At 44.6% G+C, this 1,681-nt stretch overlaps 1 non-coding gene across 1 annotated transcript; it reads right to left on the bottom strand.

Annotated features, from left to right (window-relative positions):
- Positions 1–1,255: 1,255 nt before the first annotated feature.
- LOC144999088 (small nucleolar RNA R71) lies at positions 1,256–1,362 on the bottom strand. Its single transcript, XR_013660613.1, has one exon. It is a non-coding gene; the product is annotated as a small nucleolar RNA R71 (small nucleolar RNA).
- Positions 1,363–1,681: the final 319 nt, after the last annotated feature.

Genomic DNA, 1,681 nt, shown 5'->3' with positions numbered 1-1,681 from the left:
TGTTCCACCAGGTAGAGGCCACCACTGCCTCAGGAAGATCCTTATGGCAGTTTTCCAGAAAGGCTTCAAAGTCCTCAGTCAGCATGGTGCTTTGATCATAAATCCCCAGCCTCCAATAAAATTCCGGCATGCTGCATTGTCGCAGCTCCCCACCAAGAGAAAAAGTAATTATGTTGGGGTTGTAATACTCACTACCACCTCGGAATGAGATGGTAGCAAAGAATTCCCAACACAGTTCAGCATAAACAGGTTCTTGTATCTTGAACAATTGCAACCAACCATCACATATGATGGTGGTATCCCCCAAGTTGCACTCCTTCACCAAATATGGAGTGAGCTCCTCTTCCAAACCCACTTTTCCCAACCAATCCCAGTCAACAGCGTTGGGCAAATGAATCTCCTTCTGTTTCAGCGCCTCTAGTTTGTTTTTGGCTTGAGCTTGGGAGGATTTGGACGCGATTTGTCGAAATGAGAGCCATGGGATTTCACCTTGGCTTCCCCCTCTTGAAGATTGCCCTCTTCACCAAATATGGATGCGATTTGTTCTTTTTATGTTTTTATCTTGTTTATTTCAAAACTTTCATGACCAGAGGATCAAACACCCCACTGGTACCCCCGTTTGAAGATCCCGAATCCGCATTGAGAAGAAACAAAGGAAAGGACGTAGAAAGCTCGAATACACCAAAGAAGTCACCTTTGTCTAATTTGAAGAATATTTTTGGGAAGAAGAAGAGCAGCAAATCAGGAGCATCCATTGCATCTTTAGCAAGCGAAGACCCAATCAAGGAAGACACCGAGTACGACACCGAGGAAGAAGAAGAACCCACATACGGGCACGACTCCGATTCCGACGACAAGTTAGCTCATACCATGGCTAATATTGATGAAATACCCATGGGAGAATGGAAGAAGAGGATCCGCGATGACACCGGCCCGGGACATGTGCAACCCGCAATTCTCGCTAATGCTACTTTCGAGCTAAAGCGCCACATACTCGGCCAACTCATGGAAATTACTTTCTACGGAAAATACCACGAGGATGCCTACAAGCATTTGGATGAAGTCAATGATGTAGCTGATTACTTCAATGTTCCAAATGTGCCTCGCGAGACGCAGCTACTTCGCATGCTTCCAGTGACATTCAAAGGTGCTGCAAAAGAGTGGCTCAAATCACTCCCCCCTTAAATCAGTCACCACATGGGCCAAGATGAAAGAAGAATTCATTGATCACTTTGGCCCACCTTCCAAGATATCTAAACTGAAGAAAGCAATAGCTAACTTTTAACAACAAGCTGGAGAGTTACTATATGAAGCTTGGGAGAGGTACAAGAGCTTACTAAGAAACTGGCCACACCATGACCTAAATAGTCATCAAGAAGTCTCCATTTTCTATGATGGAGTCAATGTCACAACTAGGCAGTTACTTGACTCGCAAGGCCCGCTGACAAAGAAGCCACCCCCGGTGATCAAGGAATTAATTGAAAAATTCTCTAAGCACTCTAGAGAATACCATAACCCAAGAAATGATGTTACTAGGGGAGCCGCATATGCAGCTACTGAATAATTATCCGTGGTCATGGCTATGCTAAAAACCATGGATAGGAGGATGGATAAAATGGATCAAATGATCCATGCTATTCGGGTGGGTTGTGAAAATTGCAATGGACCTCATCTTACTAGA

The sequence above is a fragment of the Lactuca saligna genome, chromosome 5, assembly GCF_052625555.1.
Source record: "Lactuca saligna cultivar CGN05327 chromosome 5, ASM5262555v1, whole genome shotgun sequence".
NCBI classification, from domain to species: Eukaryota; Viridiplantae; Streptophyta; class Magnoliopsida; order Asterales; family Asteraceae; genus Lactuca; species Lactuca saligna.
The sequence above is the reverse complement of the archived record's forward strand: the minus strand, read 5'-3'. Positions and strand labels throughout refer to the sequence as shown.